The sequence below is a fragment of the Canis lupus genome, chromosome 1 (assembly GCF_011100685.1).
Source record: "Canis lupus familiaris isolate Mischka breed German Shepherd chromosome 1, alternate assembly UU_Cfam_GSD_1.0, whole genome shotgun sequence".
In the NCBI taxonomy this organism is placed as follows: domain Eukaryota; kingdom Metazoa; phylum Chordata; class Mammalia; order Carnivora; family Canidae; genus Canis; species Canis lupus.
The window spans coordinates 93,467,093-93,488,741 of record NC_049222.1 but is presented as its reverse complement, the minus strand read 5'-3'; the positions used below and the strand labels follow the sequence as shown (position 1 = coordinate 93,488,741).

The window sequence follows — 21,649 nt, the reverse complement described above, 5'->3', positions numbered from 1 at the left end:
AGAATCAGTGAGTCCAGGGAAGGTCAGATTTTGCTACGTGAGGTGCTTTTCATTGGGGCAGAAATATTAATTAGGCAGTAGTGACACCACCTGGTCTTCCTGGGAATCTTCACTCAATCAATTCATTGGAAAAATGGACATGTTTTTATTGCATGTATTTAAACTGTGTTAGGCACAGTAAATACTACATAGGAAATGGAAGGGCCCTGATCTTGAGGGGTTTATTACTTAGAAATATACAAAACATATATATGCTTTCTCTACCCAACCTCCTCCAGCCCTCACTCCAGAAATTCTGATTCAGGAGGTTAGGAGTGGGAGTGAGGTCCTGGCATCTGTACTTTTTTTTTCTTCTTCTGAGAATTCCAATGATCACTTGGGTATGGGAAGTGAATCTGGCCAACACTGACTGATAACATACCTGGAGAAATTCTTGAGAACTGAGAAAACCAAAGGACCAGAAGAATTCAGAGTAAATAAGATCAAGGTTAGCTGGGATAATCAGAGAAGCTTCCATGAGGGGGAGGTAATTGCAGATGTTTGTAGAAAAGCAGAGAGATTAAAAAATAACAACATTAATAAGGTAATAAATGCAAGGAGATACTCCAGGAGAATAAGAAGGCATTTTGTCCCCTATATGTGCTGTTTAATAATCTAATTCTCCAATTTAATTTCAGTTTCTATTCCAGGTTCTTAGGGAACCAATGAAATATTCTCTAACCTGTGCTTTCAATACCTAGTGTAATCAGATTTCCCCTGATTTTACCAAATGTCTCAGTCAGAGTATGGTCAGAGAAATAGAAACCAGTTCTGTTTCAAATAGAGGGAATTTATTTTATTTTTTAAAAATATTTTATTTATTCATGAGAGACACAGAGAGAGAGAGAGGAAGAGATACAGGCAGAGGGAGAAGCAGAGAGAGAGAGAGAGAGAGAGAGAGAGAGGGAGGGAGGCAGAGACACAGGCAGAGGGAGAACCAGGCTGCATGCAGGGAGCCTGATGCCAGACTCGATCCCGGAACCCTGGGATCACGCCCCGGCAGGTGCTAAACGGCTGAGCCACCCCAGCGTCCCAAATAGAGGGAATTTAATGCAAATCTTGGTTGTATGGGTGTTTGAAGAGATGGAAAAGCTAAGGAGAAAAAGCAAGGAGCTTGAGAAGGAAAAAGGAGAAAGAATAATATCTAGAGATAAATGTGTATCTGTAGTAAGCAGCTATCAATGCTAGGGATTGGGGGAATAAAGGGAAAAAAGGGTTGTTATAAAAACTCAAGAGCAAGTTTCTAGGGGTTCTATCTAGCCAATGCTAGGACTGTAGACATTGGTCTCCCTGGCCAGTACAGGGACCACCAGAGAAGAGCAGTTACAGCAGAAGCTTAGATCACTGACAGTCTGCAGCTATTTCCAGAAACACCAGCAGAAGCAATAAAATGTGAGAAAGAAATAATGTTTCTTTCTCTTGCCAGAATTGAACAGAAAACCAGTTACTGGAGGGGGTGCGGATTTTGGGGAATGTAGCTTATAGATATCAAAACCTGCCAATGCAGAATAGATGGAAGAAGGTAAGTATGGGGCTGAGGGGCGACAGATAACTGGCATACCAAGTTAAATGAGTCAAGGTATACTTCCTTCGGGAAGACAGATAAACATGCCTTGGAGGTTATGTATGATTGCCAGCCGATATTAGTATTAAAATAGGTCTAAGTCTTCTCTAACAGTCACTTGGCAGCTCAGTCCAAATAGAGAAGAATTGTGTGATTTGATGAATACTGTATGAACTTGCAGCTCTTCTCTTGGCTTTTTTTGTATTAACCTGATTTCACCCACCCATTCATCTACCCATTTACTTATCGATCAGTCTGGTTAGCGCCTATTATATGCTAGACACTGTAGTAGGTAGGCCCTGGGGATCCTAAGATAATGCCATAAAGCCCTCCATAACTAGCTTCCAAGCCTGACATGAAGTGAATAAATTTGACAGTCAAAAAAAATACTGTAAGTAGTAATCATCTCATTTATTCTTTATGCTTTTCAGAGTACTTTCTCATCTTCTAAAATTCTTTTTTTTTAAATTTTTTAAAATTTATTTATGATAGTCACACAGGGAGAGAGAGAGAGAGGCAGAGACACAGGCAGAGGGAGAAGCAGGCTCCATGCACCAGGAGCCTGACCTGGGACTCGATCCAGGGTCTCCCGGATCGCGCCCTGGGCCAAAGGCAGGCGCCAAACCGCTGTGCCACCCAGGGATCTCTCATCTTCTAAAATTCTTATAGAATATTTTAAAAAATTTCATATTGAACATATTTTTATTTCCCACCCACAAATGTTTCATGAAAATTGTATATCATTTTTAAAAAAGATTTTATTTATTTATTCATGAGAGACACAGATATAGAGGAAGAAGCAGGCTCCCCGTTGGGAGCTTGATGCAGGACTTGATCCCAGGATACGACCTGAGTTAAAGGCAGATGCTCAACCACTGAGCCTCTATATCATTTTTTTTTTTTTTGTAAGGACACTGACACTTTTATTGTTAAACTCCTTTTTGACGAATTGGTTTTTTCTTCTGCCAAGGGCTGTCTCTTTTATATTTGTAGGACTCAATAGTACTACCCTTCCAAAGACTGTTTGTTCTGTGACAATTTCTATCTTCCTATGTTTTTCTTCCAAATTGTATGGCCTTTTGACTCTTGGGTTTGTCCATTTTCTTCCATCATTTTTACCAACTGGCTCTTGCCAATCAATCAGAGACACATTTTGAGAGATTAGACAGTGCTGTGGGTCCCTCTCTCCAGCTCTACTCTTGGGAAGGTCTTGGCTCTCCTGTCCCAGAAGTTTATATTGGAGCAAGTCTACTATATGCTTTCTACTAGTTTCATTTTATTTCATTGTCTTTAAAAAATCTTAACTAAAAAAAATAAAAAATCTTAACTATGTTTGTATTTTATTGATAATGACCAGTGTTTCTCAGAGTGTTTTAAATGGACCATCTATTTCTGAATCACCAACGGAGCTTATTAAATATGCAGACTCTTTGGCCAATTCTATTCCTACTGATTTATAATCTCTGATGTGTAGCCCAGAAGTACATGTTTAACAAACTCCCTGGATGACTGTGAGAGAAGACAGAAGAAGCACTGTGGATGCTGGGGTGGCTCAGTCAGTTAAGTGTCCACCTTAAGGTCAGGTCATGATCTCAGGGTCCTGGGATTGAGACTCATCATTGGGCTCCCTGCTCAGCGGGGAGTCTGTTTGTCCCTCTCCCTCTGCTTCTCTCACCCTCACCCCCACGCCTGGGCTTTTGCGCTTATCTCTCTATCTCTCTCTCAAATAAATAAATAAATAAACTTTAAGAAAGGAGAAGAAACGACATTTTTCTTCTCACCTTCTTTGGTTCTTTTGAAAATATTATCATCTTTGGTAGAATAGTGTCTTACCAGAGTTCACAGATGGGCAGTAGTGATTTGAAGTTTGCCCCCTAATTCCTGAAATCACTTTGCTTTGAACCAGTTATAACCTTTCTTCTCTCAGTAGCATACAGCCAAGATGCTTTCTAGATACGCAATCTTGTCCCAAAATATTCCTGTGGAACAGAGCAGATATTGATGTCAGGCTTTGTTTTTTTTGTTTTTTGTTTTTTTAAAGATTTTATTTATTTATCCATGAGAGACAGAGAGAGAGAGAGAGAGAGAGAGAGAGAGAGAGAGAGAGGCAGAGACACAGGCAGAGGGAGGAGCAGGCTCCATGCAGGGAGCCTGACACGAGACTCAATCCCAGGTCTCCAGAATCACGCCTTGGGCTGAAGGCGGCGCTAAACCGCTGAGCCACCTGGACTGCCCTGATGTCAGGCTTTGGATGGTGGAAATGGGGCTCAGAAAGAATCAGGGACTAGTTGAAGGTCACCTAGCTAGTTAATTCTATAGCTGAGATTGGAACCCAGGCCTCCTGGGACCCCTTTACCTTGTCTTTCCTCAATTCTTTCTTTCTTTCTTTCTTTCTTTCTTTCTTTCTTTCTTTCTTTCTTTCTTTCTTTCTTTCTTTCTTTCTTTCTTTCTTTCTTTCGATTGGTATTAGTGCTACAAGACATACACGTATACTTGATTCCACCCTTTGCAGTGCACCATGACATATATTTGAATATTGGCCCTTTTTCTCGTGCCTACCTTTTGCAAAAGTAGAGTGACGTCTTTCCTTCAAGAACAAAAAGATGATTGAACATGTCTCTATTATCACCAAGGCCACTGTGAATTAACATAGTTTATTCTCTGAGTGGTGCTGACTGCAAATGGAGGGGGGGATGGCACACCCTGATGTGAAGCAAACAGTTAGGATAATTTCAAGGTCCACTGAAGTAACAGAAAGCAAGTCAGCTGCCACCATCGAGTAGAAATGAAGCAACCCAAGGTTAGCTCCCAGAACCTGAAATCTCATCAACTCAAAACAGCTTATAAGCATTTACATGTTTATTCTTCCATCTCTAGATAATTTGCACTAAAAGAAGGGATGGATGTTGTCAATCTTCCAAAATGCCTGATAATTCCAAAGTCATTTAGATTTGGCTTTGCACCATGTTTTTATGTTGAGTATTTGAATTTGGGCTTAATGTATTCTGAGAAATTACAATATTTTAAATAACGAGAATACTGCAGGGAGAACCAGGCAATAATTTCTGGCTTTCTCATTCTGCCTCTTGATTTAATACTTCTTCCTCTTTCTGGTCCATAGTAGGAGTGGTGGGTGATATGTCATTGCACCAATTAAAATTGAATCTCTGTTTTTGTTTCTGGCTTGCTCTCACATATATAATTATTATATTTATTTCATAGGATTGATGTGGGTTACTAGATAAAATGTATGATGCCCAGGTAAATTTTAATTTCAGATGAAAAACAAATAAATTTTTAGTATAAGTACATTTTAAATGTTTCAGATAAATAATGAATAACTTTTAGTATAAGTATGTTCCAAATAGTTCAGATAAACACTGAATAATTGCATTTCAGACATGTTTATACTAAAAAATTATTTAACATTTATCTGAAATTCTAATTTAATAGGCATTGTGTACTTTTATTTTCTAAACATGGCGGCTGTTTGGATTAGGAATTACATGAGATAATATGTGCACAATATCTGGCACATAGTAAATGTTCAGTAAAGATGCATTAAAAAATATGTTCATAATTGAGCTTATGTAGACCCCAACAAATAATAATAATTAGTATTTACATAATACCTTACTATTTCCAAAGCTTCCTTGTATTCATGACTATTCTGATCCTTATAATGATTCTATGGTAATGTCCATTTATCTGATGAAGAAATTAAGCCTCATAACATTAGGTTTTAGTGACTGCAGAGTAATCCACACTATGCTATTCAATCTTTTGCTTCATAGACATGTAGTTTTGAACACTGGTGTCATTTTCAGTCATTGCTACTATAAATATTATTGAAATGAACATCTAAGAGTGTAACTTTTTTTTTTCATCTATGTATAAGCTTTTTAGGTCAGAGACCATAACTGTTGTGTTCACTATCTCACAACCAAAAATATTGCTCAGTACATATTTCCTTAATGAATGCAGTTTCCAGATTGTTGTCAGGTTCTTCCAATGATGAAAATAGCAGTAATATTAATACCATCTTATGATGCACTAGTTGTATTCTGGGTGGCTTAAATTTACTGATATAATCTTCATACTAGTTGGTGAAATAGGTACCATTATTACCCCACTTTATGGTGAGGAATCAAAGCACAGAGAAGTCAGGCATTTTCTTGCCTAGTTGTTTGGCTAAATAAGCAGTAGGACTGGGAGACAGTTTCAGGTGACCTGGTTCACAACCTGCATTCTTGTCCATTGCATGTTCAGCCTCCAGCAGTGGAATCAATGACTCCATGAACATGCACATTTGTAAGCATCTTGATGCACATGGCCAAAATGCTTTCCAGAAAGATTGCACATGTAGACTCTTCTAGCAGGAATTCATGAATGTCTTAACACAGCCTTGAGTATTCTCATTAAAACTTTATTTTCATTATCTGATAGGAAATTTTCATATCTGATTTACTAGTTTTTAAACTGCACTTTGACTACAAAAGATTGAGCTTTCCCCCCCATATGGTTTAAGAAATTGTTTCATTTTTATTTAGGTGTATATTTACATCCATACACTTTTGCATTTTAGTGCTAAACCAATTGCATGAATTATCATTGTTGCACATGGCTTAAAAAATCAAATTTGCTTGTCTTTCAGTTTTGTATTTGGATCTTTGTCTTGTGAAGTTTAACTGTAAAGAGAGGGAAGTGTGTCAGTCTTGTTTTTTTGTGATTTCTTTTGTTGTTTTTGTACTTAGCATATTAAATTGGAAGTACTTAGCATTTTAAATTGGAAGCCATTAAATTATAAGCCATTGCTTTTTCAAAGGCTTTATTTAAAAAAACTATCTTCAGCCTCTGAAAGTTCTCTTCAAATTCTCCTAACATTTGAGATGCTTAATACCTAAGAGATGGTTAGTTTTTCTTTCTGAAACTTTCCCTGCAGACACCTTTCCCCCCTGACTTCTGAGACAGAACTGTCCTCATTCAGGGACAATCTCTCCAGTAGTATTATGTTTGGAGATATTTTAAAAAAAATCCAGATTACTAATCCAGCTGTTCTGAATAACAGTAATAAGGCTTTATATTCTGTCTGGTACTTTAGCACACTTCAGCACTTCTCCCATATGTGACCTCAGCAACTCTATGAAGCTCCCAGCTCAGGTATTCTCTCCCTTTTTCAGATGAAGGATCAGGGATTAAGGAGTTAAGTGACCCAAGGTCACTGAAACTCATGTAGCTCTGATGGCAACCCAATTATTCTAACACCTACTCTTGAGATCTTTTCACTACTCCAAAGTTTGTTTGTTTTTAAAATGACTTACTCTTAAGCAAGCTAAATAAAATGTCATTTTCCTTTCAAGTATTGGTGTTTAGAAGGTTCTGAAATGTTGGGCTCATATCAGAATGTTATCACTTGAGGACTGGAAACTCTCTAAGCATTTGGTTTATGTGCATTTTTTAAAAAAAGCCAATAAACGGGGTAAGGAGATGGGGTGACCTGGTGATGGATATTAAGATTGGGATGTGATATGACATCACTGACCTCTACCTCTGAAATCAGCACTACACTATATGTTAATTAATTGAATTTAAATTTTAAAAAGCCAATAAACAATGATATGCATATTCTGTTACAATTGAAGCAAACCTTTTCTTAAAGAGGTGCTTGCAGTTGTACTTGATTTTTCTCATACCCTCACACACTAGAAAGCTAAGTGTCTTCTGATTATCTTTTGTATCAGCCACAAGATGGTACCCTTGCACAGCCTAGAGAGAGCCTGGGTCAGACGTGGGAGAATTCAGAGAATCCAATAGAAAGGAGATTCATCTTAGGTTAAAGGTGGCATGAGCATACAAATCTTGCCTTTATATTTTAAAATAGACCAAAAAAAATAGACCAAAGTTGTTCTCCTTCATTAAAGGTAAAAAGGAATTTGTATATCCTGTAAATTGACATGCCCCTTTTCTTTATACCCATGCTCTCACCCTAAAAAAAAGCCAAGGTTTTTTATGTTCTAGAAGAACATTTGGATCTCCTTCAAATGGAAATGTGGAATCAAGAAGGCTTGATTGAAACCCCCCTTCCCTTCAAACCTGGGAGTATTCCTTCTCCTTTAGAGAGTGCTGACTGTAGCGGTCAGAAGGGATTTGAAATTCAATTTTGCAAAATGGTAAATGACTAAGAATAGTGTGTCCTGTCAGGAGAAGATGGGATTTACCTTGGAGATCAAGCAGAGAGAGCAATCAGAATATTATTTATAATAACAAACAGTTAGAGCTATGCAGGTCTATCACACGGGAGAATGCTCAAGACAGAGTAAGTTAAGAAATGGATTTCAAAACAGTATATTCAGTTGTGTTTGCATGTGTGTATATGTTTGTGTCGATAAATAAATAACAGTGGTTCTCTCTGAAAAATGTAGCTAACTTACTTTTTTGACCTTTGAGGGTTCTCTACATTTTCTGCAATAAGCCTTTTTTGTGTATGCGATCACTCATCTAGGAGATGAGAAGGCTCTGTTGCCAACAAAGGTCTCATTTCAATCCTCACATGGGGTAGGTGTGATGCCTGGATTGACAGCCTCATCAGAATGAGGGAGGAAGAGTAAGAAAGGGATGCCATGTGTAAGCTTGGCTTGAACAGGCCCAGCTATCTTAAGGGCTTTAGGCTGGGCCTGTGTGAGATATTTTTTTAGGCACTGGTCAGTAATTGGTTGAAAGGCCTCTGTTAGCCCTAGTATTGGTTCTTTGAAAATGTACTAGGAGGTGGGAGTTTCAGGATTGCCAAAGTTGACTACCAGCACTTTCCATCTTTTTCCTTTGGAGGGATGGATAGAGTAGAAAGTGGATCATAGAGGGTTTTGTTCAAAATAGGTATTGCTTCAGAGAAGGGGAGTTGTTTTAACTCACTTTGTAGCTGTTCTTGGAGCAGAAATACTTGGCAGTTGCAGCATCTCATCAGAAATCAGTATCACTGGGGCAGGTCCTTCTCTGGACATCAGTAGAAAATTAAATAACAGAGGTATATATTTGTTTTTTTTTTAAAGATTTTATTTATTTATTTATTCATGAGTGACAGAGAGAGAGAGAGAGGCAGAGACATAGGCAGAGGGAGAAGCAGGCTCCATGCAGGAAGCCTGATGTGGGACTTGATCCTGGGACTCTGGGACCACGCCCTGAGCCAAAGGCAGACACTCAACCTCTGAGCCACCCAGGCATCCCAGTAGAGGTATATATTTGGACAGAGATTTCACATATTACCTGAAATCACCCTTACCTGTTCATTCATTGTGAGACATGAAATGTACATGAAGTGTACATACATGATGTAAATTATTCAGTAGTTACAGTTTGGAAATCCATGTTTTTCTCCAGATAAGGAAAAATAATTTCACACTGAGTATTAGGAAGTCTTTTATAGAGGTGCCTGGGTGGTTCAGTTGGTTAAGCATCTGCCTTCAACTCAGGTCATGATCCCTGGCTCCTGGGATCAAGCCACATTGGTCTCCCTGCTCTGCAGGGAGCATGCTTTTTCCTCTCCTGCTCCCCCTACATATGTGTACTCTTTCTCTCTCTCTGTCAAATAAATAAATAAAATCATAAAAAGTCTTTTATAAACCACAGAAAGAGAATTGGTTCAGGGCTTCTACATAACATTTATATGATTCAAACTGATTATTCTTCTGAATTGAGCTGGGCCTCAGAAACCTATGCAGCTTCAACAGTTTTTCATCCTAGAGCAGTGGTTCCTAAAGGCTGATTTGTAGATAACCTGTATCAGAATCACATGGAAGAGCTTTAACCATCCCCTCTCCCCACAGTCCACTTCCAAATTCTGGTTCAGTAGGTCTTCAGTGGGCCCCGAGAATCCCAAACTCTTCAGTGACTCTGAAGTTGGAATGGACTGCTGGCCCAGACCACAGGGCATGGGAGCTGCTAACTACTCCTCTTCTGTGTTTAATGCAGCGGGCAGTCAATGACATCTGAGAATGTTGTCCTGCCTTCCCCAGGTCCCGTCATGCTAGCAAAGTCCAGTTTCATGTAAATAGCTTTTCAAAAACTTGTAAATCACAGGACCCCATGTTTTAATAGGCTTGGAATTTAGGGAACACAGAAACCACTTTTACTGAGGGTTGTGCCTAGTTCTGAGATGTGGCCTTTAATAATCCATTTCTTAAAAAAAAAAAAAAAAAAAAAAAAAAAAAAAAAATAATCCATTTCTTTCTGGTACATTTTTTGCCTTCTGCAAGCATTTATGAAGTGCTACTATTAGTAGGAGTGACTGCATGAGCTACTGAGGTGGATAGAAATATTAGCCATCATTCCTCGCCCTGAGAATTCACTGCCCATCAAAGCCTGGGGAAGGATGGTGGAGTCCTACACTGCATGGAGTGACATCTGCCAGGGTGGGTGGTGGTGGTGAGGAGTATGTGTGGAATAATGGCATGGGGATCCCTCAGGGCTTAGATGAGCTGTCAGGATTTTAGTGCTTTCCCCAATTATTGACTCAATTTTTAAGGTTCTCTAGGAAAATCATTTATTTTAGCAGGTAACGTCCCCTCCAAGCAAATACTGCTTGTAAAAAGATTTCCTGCTTTCAGTTACCAATCTGCTAAATAAGTTAAAACTAGGTTTCCTTAAAGCAACTTCCTAAAGTCTAGTAATACATGCAAACTCTGTGTGATTTTCCTTTTTTTATTGGAGGGTTACTGTACATGGGTGGCCTAGTCCATGAATGCCCCACTGTATTTCATTGAATCTTGTCTACAACCTCTAACCCTGTCTCTGAGGCAGCCTACAAAAGCAGGATGTGTCTAGTGGCTCTTGCAGTTGGTGATACACCTGCTGGAAGCCACTGGTAGACTTGCTGCCTCTTTCCTAACTAGATGTGGCTGGATCCATCCCCAAGAGGGTCCTCATCCCACCTCCATCAGCATACACTGCCTGGCGTGATGAGGTCTGCAACTCTTATTTCTCCTGGGCTGGGATGTGCCTCTCTCTCTGGATAGTGTTGGTTCATTTCTGTCAACGCTGTGTTCCTTGTGTGAAAGGCTCTGGATTGGAGAGGAAGGATCTTGTTCTGAATTCTACTACTGGAAATAACAATTTAGTCTTCAATCAGACCAAAACACAACTCATAGTAGGCACCCTAGTAAGGCTTCCCTTCTCCTTTGTAAGTGTAATTTGAGGTTAGGTGGTAATCACTATAGTAAGTGGTTCCTTTTTGCCTGTGAAGGGTCAGCTACATAATTTGTGGGGCTCAGTGCAAAGTGAGAGTGCAAGATCCATTGGTTTAAAAAGCAGGAAAATAGTGCCATGAAAGTTACTAAAATATTAACACTTTTTAATTTCTTCTGTAGTTTCTCTGGATTTGTAATGGTGTTTTATTATTTATTTATTTATTTATTTATTTATTTATTTATTTTAACTTTTTTTAATAATAAATTGTTTTTTTATTGGTGTTCAATTTACCAACATACAGACTAACACCCAGTGCTCATCCTGTCAAGTGCCCCCCTCAGTGCCCGTCACCCATTCACCCCCACCCCCGCCCTCCTCCCCTTCCATCACCACCCCTAGTTCGTTTCCCAGGGTTAGAAGTCTTTATGTTCTGTCATGTAATGGTGTTTTAAATTTAAATTAGCTATTTAATGTCATTCTAAGCAATGAAAAATTAAAAGTTTAAATTATTAGCATGAATTTTACCATTTATTATTACATCGTATAATGCCAGTTTTAAATGTAAATATGAGAGTGTTTAACTTGTGTGCAGAATCAGTGTAGTTATATACAGTTTGTGTTTCAAAGCTCGTACATGCAATGTACTTTGTTCTTACCAGAACAGTAGCGTCACTGCACAAAGCTAATGCAGCTTAATTTACTTCTCAGTATGTGCACATTCTGCAGCATTCTCTCCTGATAAGAAAGGAGGAACTTAAAAGGAACTCAGGTTGCCCTACTTTTCCCTTTCCTTCTATAGCATCATTTTCAGCATAAGTGGTTGGCTGATCCTGGGAAGTAACATGGTTAAGAAAGAAGACAATAGAGTCCTTGGTCATTTGTATTTCTCTCTTCTTCCTACATTCAAAGTAGATTCTGGTTCAAGTGGAAAGAGTGGCCTCTCTAAGGTGTCAGTTTATTCAACTGTAGATGTAACATGCTCACCTTATCCTCAGTTTGAGTCTTCCTGAACTGCTATGCATCTAGATTTACCAGAATTATGTACTCACAGGACATCACAAATGTCATGTGCAAACCCAACAGCCAGAAACAGCAGCAGACATGCATGTTGTATATGTCTCCTCCACTCATGCTTACACTGCATTGTTCCATCAGATTTCACTTACATAACAAGTTCAAAGATAAAAGTATTCTGGTTCAAAGAACTAAATGTGCGACCTAAAGCATAAAACTAGAAGAAAACATTGGCAGAAGTCTCATTGACATTGGCTTTAGAAGTATATTTATAGATCTGTCTCTGTAGGCAAGGGAAACAAAATCTAAGGTAAATTATTTGTACTTCACCAAAATTAAAAGCTTTTGCACAGTGAAGGAAACCATCAACAAAATGACGAGACAAACTAATGTATGGGAGAAGATTTTTGCAAACAATATATCCAGTAAGGGATTAATATTAATATCTAAAATATGTGAAGAACTTACATAACTCAATACCAAAGAAACAATTAAAAAGTGGGCAGAGGAACTAAATAGACATTTATTCAAAGGAGACATCCAGATGGCCAACAGACACATGAAAAGATGCTCAACTTCACTAATGCTAGGGAAATGGAAGTCAAAATCACAGTGGAGCTATCTCCTTACCCCTGTTAGAATGGCTAGTATCAAAAAGACAAGAAATAATAAGTGTTGCAAGGATATGGAGAAAAAGGACATTGTACATTGTACATTGTTGGTGAAAATGTAACTTGGTGCATCCACTGTGGAAAACAGTATGGAGGTTCCTCAAAAAATTAAGAAGTACTATCAATCTAGGAATTCTACTACTGGATTTTTACCCAAAGAAAATGAAAACACTAATTCAAAAAGATACATGCACTCCTATGTTTATTGCAGCATTATTTACAGTAGTCAAGATATGGAAGCAACCCAAGTGTCCATCTATAATTGAATGTATTCAGAAGATGTAGTATGTGTGTGTGTGTATACACACACACACACACGCACACACACAATGGAATATTACTCATAGAAAAGAATGACATCTTTCCATGATGGACCTAGAGGATATTATGCCAAGTGAAAAAAGTCAGAGAAAGACAAATACCATATGACTTCACTTATATGTGCAATGTAAAAAGCAAAATAAGCGAAAAAGGCAGAAATAGATCCATAAATATAGAAAATAAAATGATGGTTTCCTTAGGGGAGGAGATGAGAAGATGGCCAAAATGGGTGAAGTGAGGTGGGGAGTATAGGCTTCCAGTTTGGGAAGGAGTAAATTGTGGAGACAGAAGGTACAGCATAGGGGGTATAGTCAGTGGTATTGTAATAGCATTGCATGGTGATGAATGGTAGCTACACTTGTAAGTATAGTATTAAGGTATATAATTGTCAAATCACCACCTGAAGCTGATGTAATATTATGTGTCAACTGCACTTCAATAACAAAAAAGAAACTTATAAACAAATTTCAAGGTGGCAACAGCAGAGTATTAAACCAAGGCCAGGCCCTGTGGAGCATAGGCCCTCTGCAGCTGCATAGGTGCTATACTCAAGAAACTTGCGTTTATGAATTCTTTCTAGATTAATTCTTTCTATCTTGGTGGCTGACACTCTAGCCACCCTTCATAGCATAAGCAGGGTAGGTTGAATGGAAGTTCTGTAACTACATGTTCAAAATAACAGGGATCTTGCAGAAGAGGGTGGGAAACAGGCCCCAGCACCAGACCTACCCATGGACGCTGGGCAAAATAGGGACTGAAACAGACCAGGTGCAGATATGTTTGGTCTTTTTTTTAAACTTAAAAAAAAATTTGAGTTCATTTAGCCAACATATAAGTACATAGTTGCAGATGTAGCATAAATCGTTTGTGTATAACACCCAGTGCTCACATCACGTTCCCTCCTTAATGCCCATCACCCAATTACCCCATTCCCCACTCTGCCTCTCCTTCAGCAGATATGATTTTAAAACAGGTGCAGACAGGCAGAGTTGAGCATCCAGAGAAACACAGGTCAGTTCCTTCCATATTTATTGTGTAAGATACTGAAGGAGTCAGAGGCGGCCTGTACCTTCAGAGCAGAGGGTCAGGTCTTCAGGGAGACTTGAGTCAGGCAACAGATTTGAACTTCATTTTGGGAATGGGGAACCACTGAAAAGCATTAAGAGAGGTAACATGGGGTTATTTCTGTTTTTATAAAGATGACTTTGGCCACAGGGTCTTAGTGGGCATGGCAGAGATACAGCAAGGGCGGGGTCCTTTGGAAGGCTGTAACAATAGTCCAATGCAGAGTGGATCCTGATGAGAGGTCAGCAAGAAGGGCTGCATCCCAAGGGTGGCGGGCTGTCCCAACTGCAAGTTTGGGCAGGGAAAAGCATGCCAGGACTGCTCTCACTTTGTGGACTGGACTCCAGCCTTTGGATGGGGGAGTGTCTAGAGCAAACAGGCCACAGATAGCCTCAAAGGAAAGAATTAACTGATGGAGGGAGGAGAGCCCGGGGCTTTGGGCTGAAGTGGTGTTCAGTAGAAGTGGGTTGCAGCTGGGAGGACAGTCTGTGAGAGGGATTCATGAACACTTCCAGACCATGCACTCAGGCTACTTAAATGCCTTCTGTCCCAATCCATCAGGATTTGTCTTGGGCACGCACTGAGTCAGCAGGTGGAAATATTGTATTTCTTCTAATGAGGAACGGAAGAGATGCCAAGCCTGGGAACCAGGCCCGACCAGTTTATGTATGCATCTTTCTAAGAACCAAACAAATTTTATTTTTTCTTATCATAGAAATTAGAATTTTAGACAATACAGATGAATGAAATGAAAAGTCAATGCAAAGTATAATTTCTCCTGTCCTGGGTCACTATTACCATTTGGGGACATGTACTTTCAGTAATTTATCTTTGCAGTTTCTCCCTTTAATTTACAAAAATGTGTGTCTTTTATGCTGAATATACTTTGGAGGACGTAAATATTTTACCTGTTGGAGTTTCACTTATTTGTTACTCCTATATATTCATATGTGTTTATATTAAGTCCCCTTCTCTGGAAGCAGGACCAGGTCTACTTTTATTTTTCATTTCCCCACAGCATTCTAATTCCTTCTCCAGAGTCTTGGTGAAATAAGAAGTCTTATTGACTTGAGATTAATTACCTTAGGGAATGTACATGGGGGATATGGTTGATCTCTATTTCTTAGTTGATAGAAAGCGCAATAAAGTCCTATATAAGCAACTAAAAATCTAATGAGAACCACAGAAGCACACGACCCTGGAATGGTGATGGTGATGAGATGGTAAGCCATGGCTTAACGGGAAAGGTTGGAAGAACAGGACTGCTCATCATGGAAAAGTCTAAGGAAGTAATGCTGCTTACTTGTCTGAAGACTTGTGGAAAAAAGGACACTTTTTACCGATAAAGAAGCCCATGAGAATACTAACTTTTGAATAACCACTCTGTGCTATGGCTTTGTATTTTACTTCCTATGTCTAATTTTTTTCATACTCTCTCCATTTGTCTTCTGTAACGACATGGTTCCCTTTTAGTTGATGTTTGCTTTTTGGCCATGAACATAGTTCTTTATTAGATAAACTCTCTTTAGATCTAGTTCATGTTGCCAACTTGTCAATCCCAATCTTTTGGGACTTGGATTTGTTCAGTGAGCATCTAAGCCAACTCTTCTAGTTATATGCACACTTGGTCAGCATACCATTTTATTATCCTCTATGTATAGATGAGATATAAGAACCTTAAGAAGGATTACTAGCCAAGTCCTTTTAGCTAAGGTGTATCAGAGCCTGGACTATGTCTGGGTCTTCTGATTCTCAGGCCAGTGCTGTTTTTCATGGCACCATACCCTCTCAAGACAATTTTTTCAATTTTTCTCTCTCTTTTTAAAACAAATTATTTATTTATTTATTTATTTGAGAGAGAGAGTACACAAGCAGGGTGAACAGCAGGCAGAGGGAGAGGGAGAAGCAGACTCACTACTGAGCAGGGTAGGGCTCAATGTAGGGCTCGATCCCAGGACCCTAGGATCATGACCTGAGCCAAAGGCAGACACTTAACTGACTGAGCCACCCAGGCTCCCTCAAGACAATTTTGAATTTATGGTAGAACTTATGGTTAGAAGCCTTAGACACAATGTGAAAGAGATTTTAGCTTTGAGTAATGCTTACAGAAGGAAATTGCAGCCAGTTCTTCTAGTGACTCTAGAGTTGGTGTTGTTGCTCTCATTTTATGGAAGAGAGGCCCAGGAAGGTTATTTTTAAGATCAGAGAGTAAACTGGGTTCTGTGTATCAGTTGTTACAGAGCACAGTTAGGTTTGATAGATGTCTTTTCTTCCTGAGATTCTTAAAGCATCTTTGGGAATACTTCTTTAGAAGACCTAGAAGAGTAGCTGAACAACCCATCAGGAGTTGTTGACATGGGAGGACCTCAAGGTCTGCTTCATGATACTAGAGAAATGTACAAAAACTCAAAGCTGAAACCTAATGTTCTTTCTGTTCTCTGCCTTGTGATGCACTGTTGCCTTCTGGTTGGGAAAGCTCACTAGGCAGGGCTTCTCGGGATGACTTAGTTATTTTCTTTGGAGATACTGAGAACATCAAAAGAAATCCCTTTTAAAATGGAAGAACAAAAGCACTCACCGAAAAGAAATACCACCTAAAACCTGATAGAAATGATTTAAGGATTATTCATTATTTGATAATAGTCATGCTGTATGATGCTGCATTGACATGAATAAACAAGAATTGACTGTGGTTGACTTTGGGCTGCTTAAGAGGAAGCATTACATGGTAGAAAGTTCATTAACTTTGGAATTTCACTTGGGTGTGACTTCTGGATTTGACACATTCTCCCTTGTAGCAATGGCCAAGCCACATAAACCTCTCTGAATTTTACTTTCCTCACTGTAAATTTAAGATAACAATACTTTCCTGGGTATATTAATATGTCACTTCTCTTTTCTCTTTTGGAATTTACTGCTTCAAACATATTCTCAATAAATATCTATAGTCTCTGCATTGGATGTGGAGAGTAAGGGTGTGAACAATAGGCACAGAATCTACCCTCATAGAGAACATCTTTTAATGGGGAAGAAAGATATTAAATAAGCAGTTACAATTGAGTGTAATGGGTGCCTAGGTAAGGAAACTCAGGGTGCAAAGTTCAGACTGAACAGAGAGATAGAGTCTAGGAGCTTAAGAAAGGCCTCCAGGAGGAGGTGATATTTAAGTTAAATCTGAACAGATGGAGAAGATTTAGCCAGATGAGATGGGATGAAGGTGGAGAAGGGAAGTCACAGTTATTCCTAGTAGGAGCAGTGATCAAGGGTGAAAATACTGAAGGGAGAGACTTCAAGAAATGTAAAGTGAGGGGGAGAGTGAGATTTGAGAGGTGGGCAGGAGATAGATCTTTAGGGGTTTATAAGCCATGGGTCATGATTTTGGAAGTTAATTTTAAGGGCAAAGGGGAATCATTGGACACCTTTGAGTTTGTAATTTGCAATGTAATTTTTGTCAGCAAAATTAGAGGGCTGTAAGTATTAGCTCTTTGGAAGGGAGTAAAGGCAGCTACTCAAATAGGCTGATAAGATTGCTCCAGAAAGTGCCTTCATCCTTTGTTCATGGAATTCAGGGATGTCTTTCTGCTGGAAAAGTGGCAGGACTTAGCCATTGTACTCCACCGCAAGAGGGAGCTAGTGATCTTCCATGGTCCTGTAATTTTCTGTTGGCTCATTGTCTAATGACAACATGGTAGCACTGGCAGTTGGTTCAACAGTTGGCCATTTTCCAGACACAGGGCCGTTATGGCAGTTGGTGGTTGGTAAATTCAGTCCCTGCTCTCTGTGCTCAACCATATGTCCAAACCCTACTGGCAGTCCTACTGCTGGAGCCTCCAGCCAGCTCAGAACAAAGACTTAGTCTGAAAAGGCCTCTCCCTGTCACCATCGCAATCACTTGAGCATTTATGCTCAAAACAGCTCTCTGACAGGAAAACGTTTGTGTTCCTTCGGAATGTGAAGGAAGGTTCATGGTTTTTAAAATTCATGAATTGCGTGGAATGGAACGTTCCTTCTCTGAGTACAGGAAAGAAACAGAGGGTCTGTGTCTTCATGACACCCAAACTATGGGTCATCTCAGGCAGGAAAAATCTAGTCAAACCAATTATTTGGCATGGTATAGACCCTTTCCCTGCCATCCCAAGAAAAGGTTGTATATTTTTTTCACTTTTTAGCTTGTTGCATTGGATTCACTTGAGAGTATTCAGGTTTAGGCAACCAGTTGAAGAAATTCAGTATTTCTTTTTTTCTATTTTAAATTATTTGAAGATAATTATTTGGGCTGGGTATATGATCAGAATAATCCAACTAAAAAATTCAAGTGGTTTATTTTCTTTGTTTGGCTAAATACAACATAAGGATAGGATTGAGCCTTGGGAAATTGTGAAGTTTATTTTTAACTACGCTTATCATCCTGTGTTCTCACTGGTCCCTTTGGGCTATTTCTTCATGTCTTCTGGTGCTCAGGACTCTTAGACCTAAGATCAGGCTTCAGTTCCCCACCAGAGCATTTCCTAGGACCTCTCCTGCCTACTCTGCCAGTTTTCTCTCCTACACTTTTGAATGAAACCTTAGAGCTTCTGAGTTTGAAACAAAGAAATTTGATTACATTGGTTTACTATGAGATTGTAATAGACTGTAATGTGTGAATGTAGGAGCACCCAGCACTTTCTAGCTCCTTGACTCTGGTGGAGGGTGTTGGGTGTTGCATCCTAGATGAAAATTTTGATAGCCCAAATGAATACGTGGTGGTGGCATTTTAGATATTAAAAAAAAAAAAGAAGTACAAAGTAATTTCTCCCCTATATTCTGGAAAAAAGATCCCTTAGCAGTTGGTGGAGTGGGGTGAGCTGGAGCAGGACTTCTCAGCACTGCGAGTGGGTTGATGGTCTACATTCAATGCCATTGTTGGAGTCTCAGCTTCTGTCCTTCAACGTGAACATGTCAGGGTGAAGAGATGCATCCTAGATTTTCATTACATGTGATTTGATCTATCTTATCCGCATATGGGCTTCTGCACATGCTTAAGCCATCTCTTAACTGCCTTCCCTGCCTCTACATGACACTTCACAGCATGCCAGTGGAAACCAGAACTACTGTTTAATGGTCGTGTCTGAGAGAGACCTGCACAGAGAGTCTTCCAATGAGGGAAGTTCCTCTTTTATAAAGAAATCATCTAGCAAGGACAGGGACCTTTTTTGTAAGCTAAGAATCTCTCATTTCTTTTCATTCCAAAACTTTATAGTTTTCATATTTTAAAAGCAATACATGATAACATAAAGACATAAAATATATACAGGGTATAATAGAAAATGTAAAGAAGAAGATAGAACATCCCATTTTTAGAGAATAATCAGTGTTAAATTTTAAATTATTAGCATTTTGGAACATTTGGAACTTTTCAGATATTTTTCAATGCATACACATATATTTCAAGCAGAAATGAATGAAGTTGTATTATGGTTACTATTTTGTAACCTGATTTTATTCACTTAATTACATATTTTGAGCATGTTTATACCATCATTTTCATTGGAAGCACACAATTCTTTTGCCTGAAAGTACCATCATTAACTTAAGCAATATAACCACTCTCCTATGAATGGAACTTTACACTTAAAAATGACAAATATCGCACCTGAGGTTTACCCTTTTTGAGGAAGAAATTTCTAATCTTAACTAAAAATACTGTGGTTCTCAGTTTCATTGAGACTTTCAGAATTCACTTCAGAGAGAGACCAAAGGCCGCCAAGGTTTGGAGAGGGATTGACTCCTATTTGGTTCTAGTTCTTCAGTAAACTCAAGGGTATCTTCAGATCAAATGAGAATAATCAAGTGTTTTCATGCTCACAAAGAGAGCCCTGAGACTTCTATATGGTTTTCAGCCAAGGTTCAATCTGGGAGGCAGATTTTATGACTTGACCATGTATTTTGTGTCAATTATATATGTTTTCAGTATTTAATATGCAAGTATCTTTAGGAATTCTGTCGAGCCAGGGTTACTAAAGGGGAATTTAAGCAAAGGTTTGAGGACCATGGAAACCTCTTGTAATACTGGATTGGGAGTCTTGCTCTACTTCTTTGTACCTGCTAACACTGTTGGAGCCTTTTATGCAGAATTGCCACAGGCTGTTGTTACCCAGTTTATTCACTTCACCAGCCATCCTGCTCTTGTGAGATTATTTTAGTTGGTACAGAGGGTTGATCAATGCCAGTAGCATGTTTGTATGTTTGTATTCTTAGAGTAGAAGAATTAAGTGAACTTCCTATTGATAGAGTCAAGATACAGATGAAAAACCAGTATAATTGGAAATGTTGCTGAGTACCTATTTGTCGAGGATGTGATAGAGGTGGAAAGAATCTAGTCTGGATTGACAGTGTTGCAGAAGCTTACTACTAAGGTCCCTTCCAGTATTAACAGCTTACACAGCTCACAGCTAGGAAACAGCCGTTGGACAGGACTGCTTGCTACTGCAGTATGTGGAACTTCTGCTCCAAAATCTGTATTTGACTTCTCTGCTCCCTAAATACGCTTGGGGAAGTTAAATCACTTTATTATTTATTTTATTATTACTTTTTATAAAAAGAATAGCTCCATCATTTATTTTCCAAAGTTGTCACTATTTTTTTTTTGTTTTGTTTTCAGTTGCAAATTTTACCTCATTCTCTTTTTAAGCGTGTATGTATGTGAGGGGGGCATTTGATCACAGGTTAATAAGTAGGTAAGTCTGTGGTTGGGTGGAAGCAGGTTAATTTTGATCATTTGTACTCTAAAGTTCTCTAGTTAGTTGGTGCTTAAAGCAGTCACGTTGTTCAAGACCACCTTTGGTTTATTGGTTCTTCTATTCCTGGTGGTTTTCTAGATCAAGGCTGGGTCCACCTGTCTCCTCTCTTCGCTCCTCTACTTTCCTTTTTCTTCTGCCATCTCTCTGCAGTACAGTAGTTCTCCTTTGCTACCCTCTTCTCTTCCCTCCTTTCTTCCTTTTTTTTTTCCTTTCTTCCTTTGACTCCTTGATAGGAGTCTCTGATCCAGTTTCTCAACAATAGATATTTTTTAGGTTTTCCCGTCATTTTCCAGCATAATAGCTCAGTTTTCTGGCAAGCTCTTTAGGTTCCACAGAATTTACTTTTTGTTTAGTGAAGTGATGTATGAAGAGCTGGACCCCTGGTTTTTTTGTGCTTTTGTGCCCATCCACCTCTTTGCTTGAGCATTACCTGAGGGCCTAACAAATGCTTTTCATCACAAGAATAACATTCAGACTTTGCCCCTGTGAAGTAAGATCCTTTTCCCATTGGAGTCCTTGAAGGTGCCAAACACATGACCATGAGCAATTTTAAGGGAAATTCATCATAAAGTGCCTTTTGGAGTGTTGTTTGAAAAATAAGCTGTTGCTATAGGATTTTAATAAAACTGGCCCCATGCCGAGATGGAAAGCGTGTGGTCATCAACTACAAAGGGAGCTTCAGCTGAGAGGGCTCATTTTGGGATGAAAATTGTCTTCCTGTTTTCTTACTACATCAATGAAACAGCAATTTCTTTTATAATTTCCAGTTGTGCACAAGCCAGTCAGCAGAAAAATGAGAGTTTGCTTTCTTTCCTAGCTGAGAGAATATTCTCTTTAAAAGAATGAAAGATAAAAAGAAGGAGGAAAGAAAAAAGGAAAAAATTCATGGCAAAAAGACATTTTAAAAAATCCTTCACAGGTTTCAGGGAAAAGAGATGGGTTTACTATACAACGAGTTGTCTTAGATCTTGTCTTAGCAGTTGCCTCTCCAGGCACATCAGGTTATTAGGGGAGAT

General features: G+C 39.0%; 1 protein-coding gene across 13 annotated transcripts in view; it reads left to right on the top strand.

Moving 5' to 3' along the window:
* Positions 1-21,649, top strand: part of GLIS3 (GLIS family zinc finger 3) — a 546,483-nt gene that overhangs the window by 9,402 nt on the left and 515,432 nt on the right. For 2 of the 13 annotated variants that reach the window (XM_038527219.1, XM_038527221.1), the window contains exon 1: positions 18,767-19,048. The exons of the other annotated variants lie outside the window; for them this stretch is intronic. The gene's annotated coding sequence lies outside the window, so the exon portion shown is untranslated. Of the gene's footprint in view, positions 1-18,766; positions 19,049-21,649 lie in introns of those variants that run through there. 13 annotated transcript variants of the gene reach the window in all.